Source organism: Pararge aegeria, chromosome 3, assembly GCF_905163445.1.
Source record: "Pararge aegeria chromosome 3, ilParAegt1.1, whole genome shotgun sequence".
NCBI lineage: Eukaryota > Metazoa > Arthropoda > Insecta > Lepidoptera > Nymphalidae > Pararge > Pararge aegeria.
In genome coordinates, this window is record NC_053182.1 from 3,184,218 (window position 1) to 3,211,709 (window position 27,492).

General features: G+C 36.6%; 1 protein-coding gene across 1 annotated transcript in view; it reads left to right on the plus strand.

The window, feature by feature from the left end:
- LOC120637078 (leucine-rich repeats and immunoglobulin-like domains protein 1) overlaps positions 1-27,492 on the plus strand; it is a 471,378-nt gene that overhangs the window by 109,016 nt on the left and 334,870 nt on the right. Inside the window, exon 3 of the mRNA XM_039908697.1 lies at positions 16,839-16,884. The gene's annotated coding sequence lies outside the window, so the exon portion shown is untranslated. The remainder of the gene's footprint in view (positions 1-16,838; positions 16,885-27,492) is intronic.

Consider the following 27,492-nt stretch of genomic DNA (forward strand, 5'->3'; position numbering starts at 1 on the left):
ACGCCGGCCCATCGTAGATTGGGGTGAGAAGTTGGACTACGGCCTAAACCTTTCTCGATTTGGTAGGACACCGGTGCCCTCTAGTGGGCGGATAATGGGTTTATAAAGATCATGATGAATATTATTGTTGAAAATTATTGTTACTTTTGCGTCTTGCAGTAGTGTAGTGGTCAATATACAGCTTCCTGGAAGACCGTGGTTAGATAATATACAAGTAGTACCTACAGGCTACATAAAATTTAGTAGCAATATATTTTTTTAGAGGGCCCGCTTCCATCTTATACTGCATAATCACTTACCATCAGTTGAGATTGCAGTCAACGGCTAACTTGTAGTGGAATAAAAAAAAATATACTACCTTTAACGATCCTGAAACCGCGTACCATAATAAATACGGTAATATTAAATTCAAAGGTTACTAAATTCTATTAAAGTTAGAATTAAAGCGTGCATTAACGTATATTACATTTATTGTGAAGGCAAGTTTCGATAAATCAACGCGTCTTCGTGGTGTCCATAATAGCCGTGTAAATAAAGTTACCATCCGTTCCCGTTTCCGCGGACGTGTCCTATTGAAATCGACGTAATCTCGTACGGCATTTTTCTCAATATCCGGCATTTATATAAACATGATTGTTCGATGTGCTTTTAAGAATTTACTAAACTGGGTAAGAATAAGCCCTATTTGTTCATGATGTTTTATTTTTTTTTTCTTGCGTCTCACACCAGCCATTTCAGATATTACAAATCACATAAAAGACAAACTGTTAGGTGTTGTTTAAGGTTTAGTTTAATAATTTATATCCTCTATTTACAATTTAGATCAACCGCTATTTTCGACTGTACAAATCAAATCAAATATTAGAACTTAGTCAAAGGTTTATGCACAGAACTTAAACTCTACAAGCAAACTTAAAATGGGTCAAATAAAGGACTTTGGCTCTAATCTCCGGGGTGTCAAGTTCGAGCCCCGGCATGCACGTAATCCTTTCTAATTTAAATATAACTTGCTATAACGTTGAAGGAAAACATAGTAAGGAACCCTCTTTGACTGTGAGTTCCCCATAAAACTCTCAAAGGCATATAAAGTGCACCAATCCGCACTTTGCCAGCGTGGTCTACGGTCTTAACTCATGCCCTGAATTGGGCAATAAAAAAAACTGTCCTCGTTTTAATTTAAAAATGGAAGACTTACTAACTTGTACAGACGTTCAAATGTGTTAAAACGATGTAATACTACAAAAGTGTTTTTTATTACAAACAGCTTTTACGACACGGGTTGGTCTGGTGAGAGCGGGAATTGTTAGCCATGACTCATGAAGGTTTTACTTGAGGTGCTTAGTACTCCAAAATGAGGTTTTAAGATTCGTATACCTACTATTAATAATCTATGTAGTTCTTTATAGCTTAAAATATATATTGTTCTTGATAAACTTATGGTTATCCTCCGATTTCGTGATTCAGTTAATTTACTCAGTGGAAAAAAATTACTGAGTTACCTCGAACGAAAATTTGAAGTGCGATTATCTTAGTTATTTATTTTCATTTTCGTTTAATAAGACTTTACAGGCTTTAAAGGTACGTTATGTACTGTCTCTGATACTTATCTGTGAAACGGAAAACCTAATAGATTTTGAGTAGATCAGTGCCGTAGTTTTCATTGAAAGAAATCAGATACAGCCCTAAAATCACATGCAAAATGAAATTGAAGTGACTCCTGTGACTTTATTAATCACGCGTCGCGTAGCGTAGGTACTATGCGTGAACCGTTCTTTTATCTACAATAGGGTTGTCATAAGTAAAAACTTAGAATGTTTTCAATTCGTTTGTACCTATGGTAAAATAAATAGGCTTTTTTTGATTTAATATTTTTACAGAGTCATTCCTTAAGAAATTTATTAATGCATCCTTCAATATTATTTCGTAATTATGTTACACGTTGTATACGAAAACATTACTGATTAGGTATTTTGTTTATAATTTTTTGTTAAACTAAAACATCCAAGTTGAGCTCTTTATAACTAAAACTCTATTTCCTGTGCACTATGAAAATTTCAAATCAACAAATTCAGCAGAGCTTAAATACCGTCAAAGCGAAAATATTGCTACAACCTTTAAACGCATACCGAATCTTGTAAAGGTTTTAATTACAGTAAGTGGGGACCCTTGGCTCCCCGGCATCAATCTGCTTAATGCGGGTAGATACCTGGGAAAACAAAACGAGACGAATATTTTTCCGCGTCATTCATCACGGCCGAAATCTGCGAAACCACCCGTGAAGGCAATGCTAAGCCACAGTTTAGCGATCGTACCGATTGAGAGCTAACTAGAAATTCATCATTATCATCATCATCGACAACCTATAACATCCCATTGCTGGACTAAAGGCCTCTTCCAATGGGAGGGTTTGCCCATAATCACCACCATAAACAACGCTGGGCAGGCGTATTCGTGATCATAGGAGATGGTAGCAGTAGCACAGAGGACGCTACCGCCCGTCATCAGTTATATTCCCTTCGTCGCCCCTTACGACACCCGAGGGTGGGGAAGGGGTGGTGACTTCTGTGTTCTGATCTGCCGTCAAAACACGGCTAATAATTATTATTAAAAAAAATGTAATGCTACGCCTCTTGTAAATATTTAATTCAGTCCATTAGGTCCTGCAATACATTAACACACTCGACGAGACCTATCACGTATTATTAGGTGCGAGTACAAAATATACATCCACCGTTGACCGTTGTCAAACATTACTGTACGGTCACTACAATCTTAGTATTTTGTATGCCAAAAATATGACGCAAGGTACAAATTGTCCGTTGTTCTTAGTTTGGTTCGGGCATACAAAACTAGTTGACTACACTTGAAAAGTCTTCACACATACTATATTATGTAAAGAACATATTATAAAAAAAAGAGGGCGGAATTTTGTAGGACGTGTTCCCTTCATGCTCTACCAGTGTGTTATAGGCGATGTTTTTCCACGTACTACCGTATCAGGTGGGCAAAAAAAAAAATTGGACTTGACTGTACGATTGCTAAACTTCGTTAATACATACCGCACTTTCGATACTCTTTCGTTGCGTAAATATTCATTAGCAAGATTGTCGATATGACGCGACGCGAGTTGGCGACATTGTAGCGTACTTTTGAAATCGTCGCTATTTGAATCCCGTGTACACGTGTCTGTGTGTACGCAAAGCGGGGATCACGCTTTTGCGATTGAGGCTGATTCAATTTTGTGAAAGCGTCGGGTTTAGTAATGGTGTGATATTTGTAAAGCTCTCTACAATATTTCAGAGTGCGTCGGTAACGTCACCGGGGAGGTAACGCTGAGGGCGAAAATACTATACCAAAAGTGGGACTGATTGGGAGTTTGACTGAGAAATTTTTTTTAGGCATATTTTACCGACTTTGGTTGGCTGGATAAAATCGCCATGTTGCGAAAAGGCTGCCAGATTATATCTTCTCCCTTATCGCAATATTGTATTTACATTTTTGTTAAGTTATATATATATATGTTAGTGGTGTTGTATAAAAACATTGTATTAATTAAAGCTTGAACTATGAACTAATAATTGATAAGATAAAATTAAAAACAGATAAAGCAATAAAATAATATTATGCAAAAATTTGTTGGTCAAGATTATAAGCTTGTGATAATAAATAATAAAAAAAAACAAGCGTTTCATTACAAAAAGAAATTACATATAATAAGTTCATTATTTTTTAATCAAACTTCACTCTCTTTGATGATGAAAGAATTGTTTACAAAACATTAAGACAAGTAAAAGTAAATAGCGTAACTATCTATAAGAACCTACTGTCCCCCTCTTGCGTTGTATCATCATAACATCAAATGAAAAACCGCCATGCATTCTCAAAAAAAGAGGCGATAATTAACGTTTTAACGTTAACAAACGATGAAAATGGTGTGATTCTTATGTAAGAAAAAATACAGTATACCTACTATCCAGTTCACGGGTATTCCCCACTTCGCTGTATCGACCAATGAAACAGCACCAGTTCTTACGTTTGAGTGGTGTTGGAGTTCATCGAATCTCGGCAAATATCACGCAATTTTTTTGTTAAATTTTTGTTACACTTATAATTAAACTCTTATAACTAGTCTTAACCAGTCGTAAGTGAAAGCACGACGCACTTTTTTATTTAAGTATGTAAGAAACCCACATTTTGAAAAATCTTACGTGAGATGGGGGAGGGGGTTCAATAAAATATCACGATATCTTTGCTACTATCCAGTACTATGTACTTTACGGGTTAAGACCGTGTGCGTTGTATTAACACCTCAACTCTTTTAAGTAGAAGACAATACTAATTATTTATATCGTTACCACCATTTTAAGACTACAAACTCTGCATGAGATCTTATCTCTCGTAGTAAATGCACAAGTCTCTAGGAACCTTCTCGAATGTAATGAAGATGAGGCGGCGGCTACGTACACTTAGGAGCGCTAATTGCGTTTTCCAACGTCACTTTGTGCAAGCTTATGATTAAAGAGCCGGCATGTCGCTACTGGGTGCAGTAAAGTTATACATACAAGTATTAAATTAATGATTTTAATTACCTCCGACGTGTCATCTCAATCGGTGCAACGCTGATAGCTTGATGAAGCGGTGATGACGTATTACCCACCATAAGAGAACGGCGACAGAGGGTCAAGCTGAGAGCAGTGAGCACCAATAAGTTTTTTTTAAGTAATAATTCTTTAGCGGCGTTAGGAAAAAATCATACGATGTAACGAAATGCGCGTGCATGGTAACACGATTTTAACAGGATGATGGTAGTCGTGGAACCGAGTGGGAGGGGAATACATCGTCCGCCAGCTCACTTTTTACGTTGCACGCGTACACCGTCCCAAAAAACGACACCCTGAAATTAGCTATAGCCGAGATTTTAGTTTTCGTCAAAAAAAGATTTGACAAGTGTTCGGGCTCATTCCGGTAAATTAATTGCTTTAGTTGTAAAAAAAGCCCAAATTTTAATGTTGAGTGAAACTTGATGGTCCGATAATATAGATAACGTAATAATAAAACGTTCAATGTATTAATTACATTCTATCCATTATGCATATGGCAGCCACAGAATTAAAAAGATATAGTAACCGTGTATACAACTAATATTGAAGCATCAAAAACCACTCCACTTTAGTAGTGTTTCTCGAACAGGCAGGCTACTCTCAGACACCTTATTCTATTAAGCAGTTGGCAGTAAGTAGTAGTAGTACTTTACCCCTGATTTTCTAAGCGTTTACCATAAAATGGGGAATATGGGAAAAGTTAGTTAGCTAGCAATATTCCGCGGGTGTGAAGTAAGATGTGCGCGCGGCGTTTTCACTGTTTTTGGTCACAATGCACTGCATACAATAATGGCTTAGTGAGGGTTCTGTATGTTCTTAATTCTTTGATGACAGCATACATTTTTCCCACTTCTGAAGAAGACTTAAGCCACTAAGACGCTTTAAGTATCTAGGTTGTGATTTAATAAGAGGTCGAGACGATCCCACTGAAATAATTATATCGCCTCTAGAGTTTACTAAGTGTAAATAAAATTAGCGTTCGTTTTAACAACCTCTTTTTGCGTCTGGTTTAAAATTAATTCAAAGAGGTGAATATTTAAATACGGTGGTCAATGCGCCATCACGCGTCCCGAAGACATCATCCAACGGATTTTAGGAGTACCTTACCTCTTCGCCCTGAGGGTACTAACTGGACTTCTCGAATTGGCCGGATAAATTTTAAATTGGATTAAGCCCCTGGCTGCTCGTGACGCCGCAAAGAATATGAGCGATGACTTTGATATAACTCATAAAACTCGGCCAGTTTAACTTGACCCCCGTTATCTTGTTCTACCCTAACAAAGCGGTCCAGTGAAATGGCCCTTTCTATTATACCACACAATCATTATAGAATTAAAGCAATCTCTATGTTCCGGTTTTGATATAATTGAGCCTTTATGTGAATGTACGGAGTGCCGTTACGCATAGTGATGCAACTTTACGATATGGCCACGGCTGGCCGCTTAGGGAGGTAAGCGGCGCGGGATTCAAAGAGATAAAACCGCTCAGTAATTGCCAGTAATCTGTGAAAAAAACATTCTATTTTTCCGTCGTTTAGGCTTTATTAGGCTGTAAGTTATGGAGCCTTAGCATTTTTACTGCTATAGCTTTGTTATTTTCGCAACGCTATAATCTTGCGTTACTTTGCGGAAATCCATGATATAGTTAACAATTATTCATTGTAAAGGCAACATCTCCTGAGGCTGCTCCAGTTTCGGGGCGAAACGTGCGTAGAGGGTACATTGCCGAAGATCTGTTCGGTGAGGACTCTAAAGATTGAAGAAATTATAAATTACACAATTATGAAAATTAAGCTTAATTTGCTATAGTCCGCGAAAAGCAGGAGAATTTGTACGGTGTAATATCCAATATTTAAATATTGCACATACAAATTCTCCTGCTTTTCGCGAAGTACAGCAAATTGATCTTAATTTTCATAACGCTATAATCTACTGCTACTGATTTGATGCTGTAAAAATATATAATAAATGTTTACCTTTTAAGCAATATCGGTTTCGTTTATATTACTACCTACTAATATTATAAATGTCAATGTAAGTTTGTTTGTTACGTTTTCACGCAAAAACGACTTAACCGAGCCTCAAGAAACTTTGTAAACATTCTTGGAAATGTTAGAAGTAATACAGGATACTTTTTATCCTGACATTAAGCTCGTTTCCTTTGGGAGAGGGGATGAAAGTGTTTCACGATTTTACACCATAACCCAGACAAATGATCACCGATTTCAATAATTATTTTTGTACTAAGTTTGGTTTTAATATGTGTTTAATTTTGCCCAAACTGTGGTTGGAGATAGAGGACAGAAATCCTCAGCGGACAGCAGCAAACCCCTCATTTAAGGCTTAGCGATACTGAATACTTTTTTTAGAATACAATTAAATTTAATGCCACATCACAAAACAAAATGAAACGCAGACGAAGTCGCGGGCAACACCTAGTATTACTATAAAATTAGTGTCACGATACTCGAAAATGACTACTAATTCAAGTGAAAAAAATCATCCATCATCCTCTACAGTAAATTTTATAATAATTTTGACAGTTGTATGTTAAGTTAAAATTAACTTACAAGGAATCATAATCATCAATCATTTTGTATCTAAAAATTCAAAATTCAAAATTCATTTATTTCAAGTAGGCCTAATATAAGCACTTTTGAAACGTCAAGTCTGTCTGTTTGTAGTGATTCTACCACCAGAGCAAAAGCAAACCAGAGGTGGGCGTTAATAGCTATAACAGTTTTTAACTAAAACAGTTGTTACCGTTCCTTAGATTATAAGAACCCGTTGTAAATGAGACACAATTAACACATTTTTTTTTTTTTTTAACCACCCTTCATTTCATTTTACTGCTCACTGTCTACACAATCTCCCCGTTCCTAGCGCTGAGGTCGTGGCTAGACTGTAACGGTATTCGCTTCGCCGCGGCGGATTTCCTGGATTCGATTCCCAGGTAGCATTGGAATGTTTCGACATGTGTATGTCTGTTTTTACGTCCATGTTACACGTATCGCAGATATGATATGATTCATAATGGCAATAAAATTCAAATGGTATTTCTTCATGCGCATAATACCGTTGGTTTAAGAACCGATTTAATTACTCTAGGGCAATGACAAGAGGTATTGAACATGAGTGTTTATGCAGTAGGACAATTTGACAAATCGAGTATTTACAACAAACATATGCATGGCTATGCTGACAGCCAACTGGCGCAGTGGGCAGCGACCCTGCTTTCTGAGTCCAAGGCAGTGGGTTCGATTCCCACAACTGGAAAATGTTTGTGTGATGAACATGAATTTTTTTCAGTGTCTGTGTGTTTATCAGTCATCTTAGTATCCATAACACAAGCTAAGCTAATGTGTGTATTTTCGTAGTATATTTATTTATTTACTATTATTTATGAATGGCATGACTGTTTTACTCATCTTGATAAAATTTCGCATATAAACAGTTTTCACCCATCATAAAATGTATCCTATATTATCGCTGGAAAATAAAGAGTTACTTTGGGATTCTTAATACCTAAAATAAAACCAGATGAAGTGCCGGGCAAGACATAGTTATTAATAATAATAAAAATAAAATCATCTTTTGGTTACTTTTAGCGGACCAAAAAGACATGTTTTATTCGTTAGCTGGTTACTTTCCCTACAAAATTGGTCGACTTTCAACTATATATTATATTTAAAGCGATACGAAAAGAACCAAATTAAATAACTTAATAATAAATGAAAATGAATATACTACGACAATACACACCTAGCCCCAAAGTAAACGTAGCTTATGTACTAAGTTTGGGTACAAAGATAACTAATGAATCTTTTATGAATAATGTTATATAAATTCTTCTAATATACAGATAAACACTCAGCCAATAAAATAAAAAATAATAAAAAAAATCGTTTATTTCTTACATTGTAAAAGATGCATGTTGTGAAGAATTAACTAAAACTAAAAGCATGTATGTTCATCACACAAATATTTACTAGCTGTGGGAAGAAACAGCCTTGCACTCAGAAAGCAGGGTCGCTGCCCACTGCGTCAATCGGCCGTCAATTAACTTACTCAAAACATTTGTAGTACGCAGAAAGTGGACGAATCTTATTAGCTGTGGGATTGTACTGACCCACAGGACCTATCGCTCGTCCCCAGTGTTCCATTCATTTAATTCGGCCATCAAACGGCCCGTATACCAGATTACATACTTCCGTCGGGTCCTTATGAAGAGTAACTAATACCAATTACTGTTATAGAGACGTTTTAAGGGGGTGAGCTTGTAATTTGTGTGCTTGCAAGCTTTCTGAAGCTCTTTGAATGTTGTTTGTTGAACTTGGTCTACTGACAATGAACACCAATGTTTAGTCAACGTTTGTCCCAATATTTTTTCTTCAAAATATTTGCGTAATTCTGACCGACTTCAAAAAAGAATATATATACTTAGAAAGAATTGCATTTATTTTTTAAATCGATAGGGGTTTGTTTCAATATCATCATTATAATCATCATTGAATATGAAGCGGTGATAGCGCTTTGGGTAGGAGCTCGACTTCGCTTTCGGGTGCCCGAGTTTGAATCTTACCACGTACCTGTAACTTTTGTAAGTTATGTGCGTTTCGATTAATCAAATAACTTGCATCAACGGTGAAGGAAACAACCTTGTGAGGAAACCTGCATGCCTGAGAGTTCTACATAATGTACTCAAAGGTGTGTGGAGTCCACCAATCCGCACTGGGCCGGCGCGGTGGACTATGGCCTTAACCCCTTCTCACTGTGGGTGGAAACCCGTGCTGTGTAGTGGGCCGGTAATGGGTTGATGAAATGATGATAATCATCATTCAACCGATTGACGTCCACTGCTAGAAAAAAAAAGACCTATCTTTTGTAGGGAGCCCAAAATTCACTTCTCTCCAACTGCTTCCAGTGACCCGCCTGAATATGCCGTCTGACCACCTCGTTGGGACTGACCTACGCTGCGTTTACCGTATCGGGGTTCGCCATTTCATCACCTTAAGATCCCAAAGTCTCACCAAATTATTTCGAAATGTTCCCATTTAAATTTCATATAAATCTTTTGAATATTTTCGGAGATAGATAACGGAACTTTACAAAAATTACAACAAATCATATAGGCACTGTTTACGCTATCGCATGTTAAAATACACGCCTGTGTGCAGAATGCGAGATTATTCATCTATTCGATCGCGTAAAAGTTAACTATGATTTGTATGGCGTTGGAAGAACGCCATCTCTGGACCCTAGATGGCGCTCTTTGACGCCATACAAATCATAGTTAGCTTTTACACGATTGAATAGATGAAATCTCGCACTCAGCACACTGTACATTGGAAAGAGTTACGCAAATAAAATGAACAGTAGGTATATCTTGATTAAGACTTCCATTTACTGAGTCTGTGCATGCTATGACACGCTTTTCAAACACTGATAAAAACCAAGGTAACAATTATAATAGTGTGGAGTACAAAACCCCTTCGCGCCGCAGTCGAGCAAAGAGAGGTTTGTTTTTACGTCATTAGTAAAACACACACAGTTAAACCAAATTCAAAGTACCAGGGGTGCATAACAAAACAAGAGTAAACAACGCCACTTGGCTTAGTTAATCAAGGCGTCGCTAATCCAACGGACTATTTGTCCGGGCGGCCGCGACATTAGTCCCGTGTCCGGCCCGGATCCCGAGATAGGATTGACCGGGATTTATCCGGGATCGCGAAGTTTAGTTTCTGATGGCTGCAATATTGGTTATTTACGACTATCATTAGATATTTAATCCTCTTTTTTGACTTGCTACTTTGATAAACTTCTTAAATGTCTAGATAATGCACGGCATTGCACATTACCTCGAATAGGGGTGTTGATACAACTTAGGGTAGGTTTATAATCAACAGATGATGTGATTCTCTAAGTGTCATCTGATAGCTAGAAATTTCATGTGTTGCCAAGTGACAAAATCACAATCAATTCCTACACGTAACGTTACATTTTGCATTACGAAGTTAATACCTATTGTTTTTCTCTATAATAAATAAATAATAAAGAAACAAATTAATATGCTACGACAATACACACAGCGCCATCTAGCCCTGAAGTAAGCGAGGTTAAAATTCGATTTGCCGAAAAATACGCAGATACTTTTTTTTGTAAGGAGATGTTTAGTGAAAAACCATCGCTTATAAACAGAGCTACACCTCACAGGGCATGCAAAGTTGCAAAGCCTCAAACGCCTGTAATTACCCTGAAAATATGCCCTTGAGAACAGAACACAACAATGCTGCTTGGCCGCATAAATAAGGATGACGATAAAACTTTTTCAATCGAGCGCTATCACAAAAAACCTACCTACTACTTAAATAGCATTTTTTTTTTTTATTAACGATAGGCCAGCGTTTGACGACAATCATGCCCGTTAGAAAGCAATGATGAGGTCTAGGTTGGAGCACGCTTGCCTAGAAAAAGCCTATTCACTCTAGCCTTGAAGGTACTCAAATTATACGTGGCAGGAAACACAGTTGCCGGGAGGGCGTTCCACATCTTAACGGCACGTATCAGAAACGTGGATAAAAAACGTTATACGCAACGCATAAAATGAAAAGGATGCGCTCTGCCACAAAGATCTACTATTAAATTTTATTATCTACTACTACTTCTAATAGAATAGATTCGCAGCCAAAGTCGCACTACAGAATGGACCTCGAGGGATTTTTCTAATTCCCCCAACAGGTGACTCAGTGTTGCCAACGCCGTTTGCGGTGATTGCCTGCAATCAACATGCAGATGGCAACACCAATTTCACGGATAACTAACTGCAAACGACTCGTAAATATATTAGTCATTTAATTTTTGGTAAACAAGGGGGGTTCGAATGGGCATAGCGTGATGAGTTTATTTTGATGAACACGAATTTGTTTATTAAAACGCCTAAATAATATACCTATAAAGTACCTTTAGTACAAGTTTCGCACGCTCGCAATCGAGTAGACGTTTTCTAGTATCGAAATACTTGAACAACACTGTAAAATGGATGTTATTTATTGTATACTGAACTTTAATTTGCCGTCAATTCTACAGATAGGGCTTCTGGCAGAGCGTTTGTTTACTGAAAATCAAAAGGGCAGCATTTGCTACTTTAAAACGACTGCCTTTAAGCCCATTTTAATTTGGAGGTACAGAGTTCCTTATTTGAAACCGACTCTATGACTAACAATAATATTTTGAAATGTTATTGGTAGTGAGAACTAGCGATATTTATTTAGTTACGTTACTGGAAATAATGAAACTGTTTAGCCACGCACCAAAATTGTATTGTTATAAAAATATTCAAATTAGTTTCTAGAATCTTATAATTATTTTTGCGTTTATATTTTTTGAAGTGAAATTTCTTTAGGCGCGTTTGTTAATTAAAAGGAAAATTGCTTGGGCAGGTTGTGGAAAATAAATTTAACACTCAAAATAGAAATGTACTGGCCGGAGAACCACATCTTGTTATTCATTCAGTCATTCATTATACTCTTTATATTTTTCGGAATATCTCTACATCACACTTCCTCTTGTCATTCATTCGTCGTTCATACTCATTATATTTTTTAGGCATCATAAGAGTCCCACATCCGGGCATGGGTCTTATAGGAGAGAATAATTTTTTTTTTTTATTTGAATTTAGAGTTTTATCCTTACGCCCAGTGGGTCTCAACTTCACTTTTGGGGAGGCGAGCTCGAATCTCAGCACGCACCCTTCACTTTTCTAAGCTATGTGCGTTTTATGCAATTAAAATATAACTTGCTTAACGGTGTAGGAAAACATCGTGAGGAAAACTGCATACCTAAGAGTTCTCCATAATGTTCTCAAAGGTGTGTGAAGTCCACCAATCCTCACTGGGCCAGCGTTGTGGACTGCAGCCTTAACGCCTTCTCATTGTGGGAGGAGACCTGTGCCCTGTGGTGGGCCGGTAATAGGTTGATATGATGATGATCCTCATCGTCTCTTCAAAATGAAGAACTGTCTTCTTTTGTTTTTTTTTCTGCAGTGGTGAGCGTTTGACAAATTGGACATTTGTGGTGTCTTTGTCTGGTCTAGGGAGGCTTCGGCCGTTGTTAGTTACCAATCTACCGCTTACTTTGGGGCTAGATGGCGATGTGTGTATTGTCGTAGTATATTTATTATTATTATTTTCTTATGTAACTGCCACATCGCTTACAGGTTAGCACGCTACCATATCAGACTGCATCATCGCTTACCACTAGGTGTTATTGTAGTGGAATAAATAAAAGAAAAGGTAGGCTTTGACGATTAGTATCGCGTGCTAGGTATAACTTATCGAGTCATGGGGATGGACAAACCAATTTCCTAACTTCTGAATGGTGCTGAATATTAAAAATAGAAAAGAGTCCAATAGGTAACACAAACTCAGTGATTCTTGGATCAAGTGATCCGTAAATGAATCTGCACCGTTAAGTTGTTGAAATACCATCAACACGTACGTACGAAGCGTTTTGCATCTTCCACTCCGCACCGCTAAGGCCTGGAATGTCCTCCCATCTTCCGTCTTCCCCGATACCTATAATCTGGAACCTTAAAATCAAAAGTGAATAGGCATCTTCTAGGCATCCCCCTCCTATCTTAGGCTGTATCATCGCTTAACATCAGGTGTGACAAGCACTTGTCTATAAACTCTCAATAAGTTCAATTTTATATAAAACGTAAGCTTACATAAAAATCCTATTATAATATTAAGGATTACTTAAACGATAGCTTGATAGCTTGGGTGTGAATTGCTCTAGCTTCATAGCTGAATATAAATTTACTGTGAGATGGTGATAACAAAAAAAAAAATTTTACCCGGCTTAGTTTGTTGTGGGCTCTTCTTAGACCAGGGCGCGTTTGGAACCCTCGTAGCTTTAGGTTTAAGTTGGCGAACGAAGTTATCGCCATCCCCTACCAATTATGTAAACATTTATGTATGAACGCTTCATAAATGCCTGTGATAGGCCTACATGAATAAAGAAAATTTGAATTTGAATTTCGAATATATTAAAAAAAAAATAACATTTTAACTACTAGACCCACACAGCAATAAAAGCATTTATACGCAGTTATATATTTCCACCAATGTTTTTTTTTGTACTCGTATTTACTGATTTTCCTTCTAAATACAATACAGAACCTAATAATAATAGCGACACGAATTCAGGCCCGCAATACTTTCTATAGGCCCATAATAGTCCTAGTTATCGCAAATCTCGGTCCACCATCTCCAGAATCACGTCCCAGCGTCCCGCTCCTACCATTGTACTATCATATAGTTCGTGATGACATTAAGGCTAGATCGAGACGACTTTTATTGCGTACCTAAATATGTAATTCAAAGGCCATTGAAATGCTGACACATAAAAATGATATCATCTTCGTAATCGCCTGCTTATGTAAGGCTGTAGACACGCTCATCTTATTTTAAGACGGAATATGCAGATCGTTATATCAAATTAGATGTCTAGACTTGCAGTATTTAATTCAATTTAAAACTTAAGTCGTGCTGGAGTTTTTTTTAAGTATATTTTATGTGTCTATTCATAACTTGCGATTTTAAAAAAGAAAAGAGTTCATATTTTTTTGAAATAGTGTAGCTTTTTGCGTTAGAGCTCCTCCGGGGAAGTGGGGAAGCGAGCTAGTTGTACAATGTTTCGTTTCTTGGCTATGAAATCTTATTTGTTTCTTATTTATGAAATCTAACAGTACTATTCCAATAAATAACTATTAAACTTTCGATATCAAATAAATTTTTAACCAAACACGCAACGATTTATTTGTAGAGACGGCTTTCATAAAAAATTTATGGGTGTTACAACTTACCCCGTAAAGATTTTTTTTTTTTATACAATATTGATTATAAATCAAACCAAACCAAGTAAACCCAGTCCATTACCTGGCTGTCTACGAGTGCCTGCACAACCACTAACCAGCCACTATTAGTAACCCAGCCACTTTTTCATCTTTATTGTTAAAAGACAATGCTTATCGTTGCTTCTTAACAAAAGAGATTATTTTCTACCATACTTAGACACAAAAAAGTTGCCTATTTACTTTGTTGACTTATTTTGTTTTAGAACATAAAATTTGTGAACGGTTCACTGGAGCAGGTATTGTGCGATCGTCTTATAGTTTTCGCTATCGAGATGTACGCGTCTTTACTAAAATGGGGCCCGATTCCGCTTTGTCACCTTTTAAATAGTTGGCTGTTGCGACGCACTGCGAAACTCATTATGCGTCCTCTGTAACAAGGCAATGTAATCTAGATGATTCGAAATCGCTTCGCATTCCCACGCGTACGTTGCAGTATTGTTATAGAAAAGTGAGATAGGGCAATTGTGCTTAGTGGGAGGCTAACAAGGCGTTCTAAAATGAAGACGACGCGACGCGTTGATGCGACATTAAACGATAAACGCATGGCATTTTTTTATCCTATACGAATATATAAAGCTGAAGAGTTTGTTTATTTGTTTGTTTACTTGAACGCGATGAACTCAGAAACTACTGATCCGATTTGAAAAATTCTTTCAGTGTTGGATAGCCCATTTATCGAGGAAGGTTAATGTCTTAATTACCCTATGTCCTTGTCTATACTTCTGTTATCGTCTATGCCATAGTGTTTGGCTGAGCAGTTAAGGCGTGAAAGTATAACAAACCAACTCGCGTAGGTACGCATTTATGTTATTAGTTGGGATAAAAAGGTCTTACAATGTAGAGCAGTAAACGAGGCCGATGCGGTGCGGAGCAGTCGCATAGTTGCATATAATCATATGTCCTCATAAAGCTGGTTTGAAGCGAAAGTGGCCACCGCAGACAGCGAGCAAACAAAGTGAAGGCGCCCGCCGCGCCGCAGTTGCAGGAAAACGTTCTGAAGTTTCGAAACCTACCTATTTATAAACGTAAAAAATTGGTTGCCTGTGAAGTCGGACAACGACTTTGAGTGGTAAAATAATTTTAATGTGAATATTCATTCGTATAGTAGGAAGAAGGATGAAATAATAGTAACAATTTAAAACATTTATTTAAACAAAGAATTATATTTAAAACATTAATTTATACAAAGAATCTCGCACTGAATTTCATATTAACAAAATTTTATTTTTACCTTTACACATACATACGTATTTATATACAAATATACATACAATAACTTGCAATACATTTGCGTACAATGAAACAGCGTTTACTACAAAGGGACGCGTGCCTTTCACTTTTTATGTCTGTCTCTCTCGCTCTTAGGCGGGCTAACCATGCCCGAGTGGAAGGGACGCGTGCCTCTCACTCGCTCTCATTGTGAGCGCATAACGTGAGCGGAGCGTAACGCAGTTTCTTGAAGTGTCACCCGGCAAACCAATTTATAAGACGTTGTCACGTCAATATATCTACTGCTAGTTCATTCAAATAGTTTTTCTCGCTCGTAAACAATTCATTTGCGAACATAAATTAATTAATTCTTTAAAAAAAATACAATATATGCATACAATTCTACAATAAACTTGGAGATGTCTCTTAAAAAGTTCAAAGTTTGTATTAAATGTAAGCTTATAGAGAAGTTATTTTATGGTATAAAGGACTAGGTAATCAATAAAGAAGCTTGGGTGTAAATTATTGCTCTAACCAGTTTTCTCTTCTCTTTTTTTGAATGACAATGAGAGATGGTGATAACAAAAACACTCGGCTAAGTTTGTTGTGGGCTTCTTCTTAGACCAGGACGCGTTTGGATCACTAATTATCTATCTATCCCAGGATAGTTTTAAATTTACGAATATGGTTATCGCCATCTTCTCAATATCGTGTGCTTCTCATTTAATATACGCATCAAAAGTGACACCAATGGGCTTACTTGAATAAAGATATTTTTTACTTTGACTTTTAAATAAATATACTACGACAAGACACACATCGCCGTCTAGCCCCAAAGTAAGCCTAGCTTGTGTCATGGGTTTAATTTTTAAATCTTCGAGAGTTTTAAGTTAATAACTGTTAAGTGTTTAATGCTCATTGTAAAGTCAACATCGTCTGCTCCGGTGTCGAAGAGAATCTTGCTTAAAGAATACATTGCCGAAGATCAGAGAAATTACAATATACAGATTCTCCTGCCTTACGCGGTAGTTTAGCAAATTATGCATAATATTCATTATAAAATGGAATTCCGCAAAGTAACGCCTGCTTATATCCAATAATTCATTGTTTCAGATTACGCAGTGATGAAAATCCTGTTGGACGTGTGACAATCCCTCTGGTAAGATTACCACTTTAATTAATACAAACTATTGCTACAATCCTAGTATGCACTAACCTCAGTATCTTAATGGTTTAGATGCTCGGACTGATATCCCTGAGGTCCTAGATTCAATTCCATTCAGTTAATTACTGTTGTAACTTGGTATTTGTAGCACGAAGTTTCCGTTATGACATTAATATATATATGTATATATAATATATATATATTTATATCATAACGGAAACTTTAATTAATACAAACTATAGCTATAATCCTAGTGGGCACTAACCTCAATAAAATAAGTTTAGATGTACTGTATATATATATGTGACTATTTATTAGCTATAATCCTAGTGTGCACTAACCTCAATAAAATAAGTTTAGATATACTGTATATATATATGTGACTATTTATATATATATATATATATATATATATATTTTTTTTTTATATACTGCGACAATGCACATATTGTCATCTAGCCCCAACTATTAAGCGTAGCTTCTGTTATGGGTACGAATATATAGATAAACACACAGACGCTGAAAAATATACGCGGGAATCGAACCGCCATTATTGTTTTTAAAATACGTGTACAAAACAAAAATTTCTTACAAAATAAAGTTTCTTTGGATTTTTTTTTAAACTTCTTTATTCTTAGTTAAAGACGGTATTTCATACAAGTTTTGCCACAAAATTAATTAGACTATAATAAAAACTACACCTTACATTTTTCCACCTCCTACAAAAAAAAAAATAACTAAACCATAGTTAACTTAATTTTCGTGGGATCTATTTAAGAGCAAAGTAAAATAAAATAAAAACTTACTTCAAGAAACCAGAAAGATTGTAAACATACTTTAAAAACTGTAATATATTTAAAAAAAACGCTTTTATATATTTTCACCAGCCATTTTCGGCTCCCATTTTTTGTATAAGTTTAACAAGCTTTCGCGGTATGTAAGCGAAAAGCGGAGCATCACGCCGTCGCTCCAACCATTTTTGATTAAATTTACAAAAAGAAATGAAGAGTCCTCGACCGTTTCCCAAATACACTTCAGCGAAAATGTAAGGACCATCTTCCCAAAGTATATACTGTGAGAGTCATCTCCTGTACGGGGTTATCGAGTTGGAACAATTATTTACGCTCAATATCATTTTTAAAACAGTGTCAATATCAAATTTTATCGATGACACGGGCGCTTGGATGCTATCTCATCAGAAAGTATGTCATGCGGCAATGTGCGATCAACCTTATAATATCCAAGTAGATTCCCGCGACTTCGATTTTTGAAATCTCTGTTTTTACTCTATAAACCGTGTTATAACGCATGGACCAATTCTTGCAAAACTCCAAAACATTAGGTACGAATTTTTTTTATGATCAATAAATATATGACTGCATCCTTATATGTATTTTTTTATTATCAGATTCTGAGCGATTTCATACGGGAACGCTAAATCACTTAGCGGCACTTATCTGCCGGTATTGTGGTAACTAGCCAAAGACCGAAAACCAGAACGTAACCAAAAAAAAAATTATAACGGAGAAGTTTTCTTTTTCGGCCGTTGCGGCGTGCCGACTGGCGCAGTGGGCAGCGACCCTGCTTCCTTCAAAGGCTGTAGGTTCGATTCCTGCCACTGGAAAATGTGTGTTAGACGTACATGAATATTTAATTGTGTCTGGGTGTTTGTTTGTCTTTTATATGTTTTTATGTCTATTATTCATAAAAATATTTATCAGTCATCTTAGTACCCATAACATAAGCTACCCTAACTTTGGGGCTATGGCGATGTGTGTATTTTCGTATTATTTCGTATATATTTACAGATATGTATTCACCATATTACGTTTAATTTTTATTCACTAGCACAACATGTTGATACTGATTACTGCTAAATCCAAATAAATCTACTTAGTTACACCTACGTTAATGCTTTGAAATAGATTTGAGTATCGCGCCAATTTCCCAATAGTTTCTTGTTATAAGCATTATCCTGATGTCGGGGCAATCTGATACAGATCGGAGCCAATGTTGGCAGTCCCCGGAGGTGGTGGCGGGTAGAGAGCGGCCCGCGGCAATTTTCGATGCACATAAAGCGATAGTCGCGACATTTCTTGTTATCTGCCGTGGCAAGGCGCAAACGATTCGGAAAATCGAACTATGGCTAGGGTTGCCACCTTTTTTAATTCTTATAGCCCAGTGGGTAGGAATTGGACTTCACATTCGGGGGGCGAGTTCGAATCCCAGCACGCACTTCTAACTTTTGTAAGTAATGTGCGTTTTAAACAATTAAAATATCACTTGCTTCAACGGTAAAGGCAACACATTGTGAGGTTACCTGCATGCCTAATAATTCTTCATAATGTTCTTAAAGGTGTGTAGAGTCCTTGCACCTTGCAGATTTCGTTTTGAAGAAACATAAGAAGCATTGATCGAAAAATTACGCCACTTATTTAAATTTGCCTGGCGTAATACTAACGTAGGAATAATTACTATAATTAATATGGATTCAATCACTTGTATGAATGCAAAGAAAGGTTACGTTATAACAAAATATATCTGGATCATCGCTTTTTCTGCTTCTTAAGGGGTTTCAGACAAATATTACAGCTTTTAAATTTAAAAAAAATTTCTTAAACGTAAAATTCATTCGAGAATGTGCAGGAATGTACATTTGCGCCTAATAATTATTTAAAAATTCATCTTTAGTTTCGAACAAATTTAATTAATTAATTGTATCTTTTCTTGTATCCTAAAGTCGGGCAATTGACTATTAATATACACTTTCCTTAGAAATTAAATTTATTGGTTGATTATGTTTTACTTAGGAAGTAGAATTAAAGATATTATTTTTATATTAGTTTCAAATATGAAAGTTTAAGCGTGTCAACCCTAGCGGGATCCCATGTCAGCCTCCATTACCGGTATTAGAGTATTGGCGTTCGATCGGTATCGTACCGCTTGGCCCGGTTTGGTGACGCTACTTTTTCTATTTAGAAGATTGAACATGAACCGTTGATGAGATGGATCTGCAAATAACTCAGTTAAATAGATAGGCGGCTGGCATAATGGGTCATTATCATCATATCAACCCGTTACCGGCCCACTAAAGGACACGGTCTCCTTCCACAATGAGAAGGTGTTAAGGCCGTAGTACACCACGCTGGTCCAGTGCGAATTGCCGGACTCAATACACCAATGAAAACATTATCGAGAACTCTCAGGCATGCAGGTTCCTCACGATGCTTTCCTTCACCGTTGAAGCAAGTGCTATTTTAATTACCTACTTCAAAATGCACATAACTTGGGATAATTAGTGGTGCGTGTGGGAATTGAACTCGGCCCCCCGAAAGTGATGTCGATCTGGGCAATCACCGCTTCATGCTTCGTATTATAAGTATTTCAATATATTAAAGCCCGGTTTAAAAGTACTTTAAAATATATTTAAATAATATTAAAGCTGCCACAACGATCCAGTAGCTAGCATGTTCGACTACTGATGGCGCGTTCGTGGGGTCGATTCCCAAATTTCTGTGTTGGACAAAAAACTTCCGAAAAAGGCCAAAGTTTGCAAAATGTTTCAATCGTTAGAGATACTGAGTCCCAAATAACTCTAGTGAATATATACGAATACCTTTATTAAATAAAATAGCAACGCAAGAAATTTATGATATTTTCTGAATGGTTTTATCATAATTGAATTTTACAATTGTAAAAACAAAGAACATTTTCTTATTAGGATTCCGTTTTCCGATGTTAGAATACGGAAACTTCCAAGTAAGTTGTTGAGATCGCGATCTCATTCTAGGGGAACCGATTCCCGAACAACAAAAGTGCAATACACGAATACCTTCAAAGAAAAAAACAGTATTCCAATAAAAGTGTTTTTTCCCCCGAAATTTCTCAACAATAAAGATGAAACGAATAATGGACAAAGCGGTCGGCTTATATCCTTACATCTCGCGAATTGGTTCCGGGCAAATTTAACTCAATAATTTCTGGTCGAAATATCACAAACAATGGCGCCCCCAGTCTCTGGCTCCCCATCGGAAGCGATTTGGTGAACGAATTCGTTCAGGAAATAGACAAAGTATTCGCGTAAGGGAGGCTGACGTATTGCGATGTACATAAAAACTGTTAGAAGTTCGAGAATTGAGATAGGCGTTATTGATGCTCGTTATTGTTTTGATGACAGTTAGAGCTAGTCATTTCTTTGTTGTGGATTTGATGTTATTTTTTTATTCTAAATAGATAAATGAATGTATTTCGACAATACACACATAGCCATCTAGCCCCAAAAAAAGCGTAGCTTGTGTTATGGGTACTACGATGACTGATGAATAATTTTATGTATAATATACATAAATACTTAAAAAATACAGATAAACAGCCAGACACTGAAAAACATTCAGGTTCATCTCAGAAACATTTTCCAGCAGTGGGAATCGAACCCACGGCTTTGGACTCAGGCTTGTTTTGTTTGGTATGTCATATCTAAGAGGTGGTCTATATGATTTAATTTGGTAAAGATCTATTGGAGGGACCCTGAAAAAAAAGAAGGAACTCTTCAAATACTCGTATAATAGGCACACCTTATAGTATACGGTTTGAGTATTTTTTAATGTAAATTGGGAATTTTCTTTCGAAAAGTACCATTTGGTCACGTTAAACTGATAATGAAGGATGGTTACCGAAACTATGCAATAATAAGTATTACACTAGTTGCACTTTTCATATCTTTTGGTTAAAAAAAGAAACGTTTGAGAATCCTGCGCATTTTTGAACTAGCTTCTATCCAATAATCCTAACATAGGGTTGGCAAAACAAATCAATTTCTATCGAGTAAACAAACACGGAAAGCCTTTGTTTGTAGCGATAATTGCTGTTATTTATAACAGGTGGATTTCACGGGTCGCGTGCTGCCGCGATAGCTTTGATTTGAAGCAGACATGAGAAACGCAAGGCGCATGCGCCGCGTGCCACTTACCCACAATTTATGGCTAGGGTAACTCGCTTTATTTAAATAATAATTGGTTTTACCTGCCTCTTGAGTCCCCTACACATAAATGCTTAATATAAGCAATGGCTTTGCGTGGTGTTAACATATTCTAATTTCCTTGTTTTTTTTTATTCGGCGGCTAAATAGCGCCGATATCTCACCTCGTTGTGCTAACAACCCTAATTTTAACTGACTTTGACTTTGGCATATTTTCATTGTCTGTGGTATTTTAAAATACAGTTGCAGGATTCGAGGTGACAGAAAAGGATAGGCACATTGTTAACTATTTAATAGTTCGTCACATTGATGTCATTCATTAGGTGCCATCTTCATATTGAAGTTCGGAGGTCAGCCGGTAGAAAATCGCATGATGTGCCATCTTCTTCAATCCCGAATAGGTATGTCCGGTCTACTATCTTATATCGTCGAACCACTTCTTCCTCGGTCTCCCATGAGCTCTTTCCCCTGTAATTTTTTCCTTCATGGATCAACTTTGGAAACTCTAACCGGGATCCTCTCTGCAGTCCTCTCTGACCGAAAAACGAAACCTTCCTTAGTATGACAGTTGTCATTAGTTTCCGTTGGCATTCGGCGCTTCGTAATACTTGAGCGTTCGAGATTTAACATGATACTATCTGGTTCCTCAGTCACGTTTGAGTGAACATTGATTGGAGTTTCATTGAGTAGCCAAGATCTAGTTCACGAGCGTACGTCATGTACCCTATTTATTATTTAGTTTGAAGATACGGGTAGGGGCAATGAGGCAATAAATATCATAACAGAAACAAATTCGCGTTTGATCATCATTATTGTCAGTCCAATCACACGCCCTTGAGAACATTATGGGGGACTCCGAGTCATTCAGGTTCTTAAATTAAAAATGCACATAACTCCGAAAAGTTAGTATGCAGTTATTAGTATGTATTTTTTGTTTTTCTTATCCTAAGGTTGCTTAGAAGAGATCGCTTCTGTCCGTGGTTTTTTTTTATTCTTCTTCTGTATTTTTATTTGTGTGCAAATAAAGAGTATAAAGAAATAAATAAAAAAAAGTTCGAGGTGCGTGCCGGAAGAGTGTGCTAGAACTCGGTCCCCCGAAAACAGGACGGTGTTCTGAAACTAGGCTTCCATTGCTTTAATTATGATGAAGATCATGCTAACGCGATGTCTAGTTTATGATAATACTTGCTGATACCCGCGACTTTGTTCGCGCAGGTTTTTTATTCGAGCGGGCACTCTCTTCGCGGGATAAAAAGTAGCCTATTCAAAACTACAATCTTCGGCTTAGCTCGTAAACAATTTTAAATTTTTCCTCGGGAACCACTTAAGGAATCGGAATAAAAGTTATCCTATGTTCTTTTCCATGTCATAGGCTACATGCACGCCATATTTCATCCAAATCCGTTCAGCCGTTTTTGCGTGATTGAGTAACAAACATCCACACCTTCACATTTATAATATTAGCAGGATAGAGAGTAAAAGAGAAAAGCCTAGTGAAGTCATGTCAGAGCTTGTGTGACATCGTGACGATGATATTCTCTTATGGCATGAAATCGACTTTTTATTTTTGATTGCTTCTCGATTTATAATTGGTACATATAAGGTTACACGAAATAATGATAAGTCTGACATATGAGTGAATAAAAAAAAGCCATAAAACATCTCATTTAAGAAGGAAAAGCGGCAACAACTCGTGGAATGAGAGAATGGCATCCAATTACAGAGGGTATAATTGTTTTTTGCGAACTTAAATGTTAACGTGTTGATTTATCTGGTAGTGACAGTTTATTGTGCTGGCCAGGGAACATGTTTTAGTCTACAATACAGATTTAACTTAAAATATGTTTTTTATAATATAGACAAGAGCTTGACTGCAATCACACCTGGTGGTAAGTGATGATGGAAGATGCCTATTCACTCTTGATTTGATGTTACCCAGATTATGGGAGATGGGAGCGCGGTGGAGGGACGGTGCGGATCAGAAAGGAAGAAGCAAAACGCTTCGTACGTGTTGATGGTACTTCAACAAATAATTTATTTAAAAAAAAATGTGTTTGAAGCTGTGCTAGCCAATTGGGTAGCACTTCGATTTCACATCTGGGGTGCCGAGTTCGAATCCAAGCATGCCGCTGCCTGAGAGTTCTATTATGTTCTCAAAGGAGTGTGGAGTGATAAACGACTAAGACACCGGGAGGTATCTTTGCGTCGTTCGAGTCCATGTAGGACTAAAATGCACCCGTATTTATATCGAAATACCCACCAACTCAATGTTATGAACATTAGTTGTTAATCAAATATAATTTTAATTGTTTCTTGGAAAGTATTTATAATTAAATAATAATTATAAGCGTAAAATCCTAATCAGTTTAATAAATAATAATAAAAATATAATAAGACAATGCACACACCGCCATCTAGCTCCAAAGTAACCGTAGCTTGTGTTATGGGTACTAAGATGATTTTTATGAATAATATACATAAATACATATAATTTACAGAACACCCAAACACTGAAAAACATTCATACACAACAAAAATTTTCCAGTTGTGAGAATCGAACCCACGGCCTAATTTAATAAAATATCTGGCCAATATTAACGTATAGTTATCAAAAGTTTGATTATTTACCCACTTTATAAAAATATTGTAACAGGTGACAACCGATACGCACTGGGCCAGTGTGGAGGACTACGGCCTTTACACCTTCTCATTGTGGGAGGCAGTGGCGTGCATAGAGGGTATGCACAGGGTATGCAGATGATATAAAATTAAGAAAATCTCTAGTACGAGTAATAAAAAACTTAAGGGTAGGCATTGTAAGAGTTATAAAAAGCCCACCCTAAAGTATTTATAACTCGCACTGGGGATTTTCTTCATTTTATATCATCTGCATACCCTGTGCATACCCTCTATGCACGCCACTGGTGGGAGGAGAACCGTGCCCGGTAAAACGTTAATGACGATGCAGTGTTAAAATACTAGTAGTTTAACTACTTAACATAACATAGAAGAAACACTTTACTGCACGTATAACATACAGGAAAAACAGTAAGGAGTATACAGTACACAATGCAGCATGCAAAGGCGGCCTTATTGCTGCAAGCAATCTCTTACAGGCAACCGTTGTGGATAGGACTTACAGCAAGAGAACGGGATAGTGCCAAGAGTGTTAATAACATAATATTTGTCACTTCTCATGCTCTTAAAGTAGTACTTTAGTGTAGGCGGTCTACAGTCTACTGTTTGTACCATTGTGCTACAAAGACTATGAATAAGTATTTAATGTTATAAAAATATCCAGACACTGTGAGGTGGGGGTATAGGTACTATTTAGTGTTATATATTGTCCCTACAAGTATAGAAAACACAATTGGCTTATATTTTACGATATTTATATTTACAGTATTTTATATATTCGCAATCGAAATATGAAACACTGCTAAATTACCACTGATAAAACACCATAAAACCCATATTATATTTATATTCAAATCAACATTTTATCTGAACCGGGAATCGATCCGTAGACCTCGAACAAATTTCCTGTGAAAAGCAGAGTGCGTCCTTAAACCCATTTTACCGGAGATCGTTATCACCCGAGCCGAAGGCGAGGTTTGATATTGAAGTTGAGGATTTTAATTGTAGCACAATCTAATATTTGTACCTACTCTACTCTGTAAAGTATACTTACGCAGTATACCTTTAGTATTATATTTTTGTGACGGAGCTCGTCCGGGCGGTCTGCAGGGCGTAATTACAGGTGCATCATGCTATACACCCAGTGGCGTGCACGTCATACATGCACAAAAGCGTTACATACCCTAACATTTTCATAAAACTGGCAAATGAGGAGGATTTTGACATTCTATGCCATTTTACTTCTTTATGACGCCTATGTGCACGCCATTTTTAACACCTAAGCCTCAGATTGATGTAATGTTAAAGGAGGTGTATCTTGCATACCCTGCGAAGTGTTGCTCTGTTTACAGGCGATGATTTTCTTTTTACAATCAGTCAACTCTTACTATATAACAAAAACCTTTGAAACGTTGGGTTTGATCATCCATAACTTTTGACTTGGTAGTTTATAGCACTGAAGTCTTAGTTTTATTATTATTCGCATATCTCCCGAGAAGTTATATTGTTATCAAACCGTTGGATTTCTTCCATTCAACATTCTTGAACGTCTAAAACGCTGCAAGACAGTTGATAAAAGATTACAGACTTAAACAGACACGATGTCCTTAAAGACTTATAAAACTTCCAAACATTTAAGACCATCTGATACCGCAAAAATATAGAACTCACTGAAGGACCGTTAGTTACGTAATCTTAATCGTGTGATACTTTCCTTTAGTAACTTTCATCGCGAAATTTATCTTCTCGCAAGTCCCTGTTTGTTCGGACGTAGAACTTAGTTTCACGTTCGTGAAATTTCTTTTCGCCAGTAATTCTCAAAAAGTTTGGAAACTATAAAACCGCTGGAATTCTTTAAGAGAAAGAAAGAAACTTCATCACTCCTTACTCAAATCATTAAACCTAGTTAGAATGTTTGATTCAAATAATAATGAATAAAATAAATATACTTCGACAATACACACATCGCCATCTAGTCCCAAAGTAAGCGTAGCTTGTGTTATGGGTTACTAAGATAACTGATGAATATTTTTTACGAATAACTAGCTGTTGCCCGCGACTTCGTCTGCGTTTGTTTTTGTTTTTCGAAAGACATGTGGCATTCAATTTAGAAGTAATTCTAGTGAAATTTTTTAGTTGTGTATTCTTATATAAAAAAAGTAAGTAAGTAGGTAATTATTTAAATCGCTTATCATTTGACGGCGTTATGGCGTAAAATCGTCAAACACTTTTGTCCCCTCTCCCAAAAAAACTGAGCTTAATTTCGGGATAAAAAGCATCCTATATTACTTCTAATACCTTCAGGAATATGTGTATAAAGTTTCGTGATGATCGGTTTTGTAGTTTTTGCGTGAAAGCGTAACAAACAAACTTACATTCATATTTATAATATTATGAATGAATGAATGAATAATATACATAAATACTTATAATATATACATAAACACCCAGCCATTGAAACACATTCAAGTTCATCAGACAAATATTGTCCAGTTGTGGGAATCGAACCCATGGCTTTAGAATCAGAAAGCAAGGTCGCTGCCCACTGCACAAATCTTAAAATTTATATAAATGGTTTTATTATTGAAGTTATACTTCTTTTGGCGCGTTAGGGAAAACTGATGAGAGTAAATTTTTACGATGCGCGCACACACCGTCACAAAAAACCGACACCCTGAAGTTAGCTATAGTCAACATTTTAGTTTTTCAAGGTTTGACAGTATACACTTTCAATTGTCAGTCTGCAGGCTCATTCCGGTGATTTCATTGATTCAATTGAACAAAAATCTCACATTTTAATGTTGAGTGAAACTTGGTTGTTTGATAATGAGATAACTAGATAAGGCGTTATAATAAAACGTTCAATAAACGTTTATATACCTTTTTTCGATTGTTAGTGTCGTTTTCTCTACAAACGTAGAATAAGGCGAAAGAAAAAATTTATGAAATGATTTTTATTTTGTTACGCCAAAGAAGTATATTTTCTA